The following is a 919-nucleotide window of genomic DNA, read 5'->3' as shown; positions in this document are numbered from 1 at the left end:
GTCAGGACCACGGGGGGTGCACCCACCCACTGAGACAGTGGGGCTGATCTATTGGGAGCTAACCAAGGCCAGCTGGACTGTGACTGAAAAAATCATGTGATAAAACTAGACTCTCTGAACATGGCGGACAATGAGGGCTGCTGAGAAGCCAAGGACAATGGCACTGGGTTTTGATCCTACTTCATGTTCTGGCTTTGTGGGATCCTAGCCAGTTTGGATGTTCACCTTCCTAGACCAGGATGGAGGGAGGAGGACTTTGGATTTTCCACAGGTCAGGGAACCCTGACTGCTCTTCGGACTGGAGAGGGAGGGGGAGAGGACTGGGGGGAGGGGGAGGGAAATGGGAGGCTGGGAGGAGGCAGAAATTTTTTTTTCTTTCAATAAAAAAAAAAAAAAACCACTAAGGAAAATATAAGTTGTGATGAATTTGTGTTCTACAATATTTCAACCCAATTTCAAACCCAAACTATGTCTGAAATAGTTAGAAACTAAAAATTGATGAATGTGAACACTTTATAAAAATAATAATTTTGTTTTCAAGTGTAACAAGTCTTTCTCTGTCCTACCAGCCAGCTCCCAAATCAATAACATAGAGACCTTACTAAATATGAAACCTTGCCAATAGCTTAGGCTTGTTATTAACTAGTTCTTATAACTTAAATTAACCCATTTCTAATCATTCTTTCTGAACATTCTCTCTGTCCCCCAAATCTTGCCTAATTTTTTTAAACCAGTCACAGTGACACATTCTCACACATTGTAAAGGAATAGTCCACAACATTTAAGGAAGTACATTATCGTCAACTTGGTTAGGCAACAGTACTGTTATTCTTAAAAAACGATTAGAGAGCGGCTACAAACGGTCCCCGGGCGGGCTGGCGGAGGGAGCCCGCCATGAGGGCGGCTACAGGAGGGCACG

This window comes from Alexandromys fortis, unplaced genomic scaffold (assembly GCF_014885135.2).
Source record: "Alexandromys fortis isolate MF-2015 unplaced genomic scaffold, M_Fortis_MF-2015_v1.1 scaffold_11, whole genome shotgun sequence".
NCBI lineage: Eukaryota > Metazoa > Chordata > Mammalia > Rodentia > Cricetidae > Alexandromys > Alexandromys fortis.
This window is presented reverse-complemented; position numbering follows the sequence as displayed.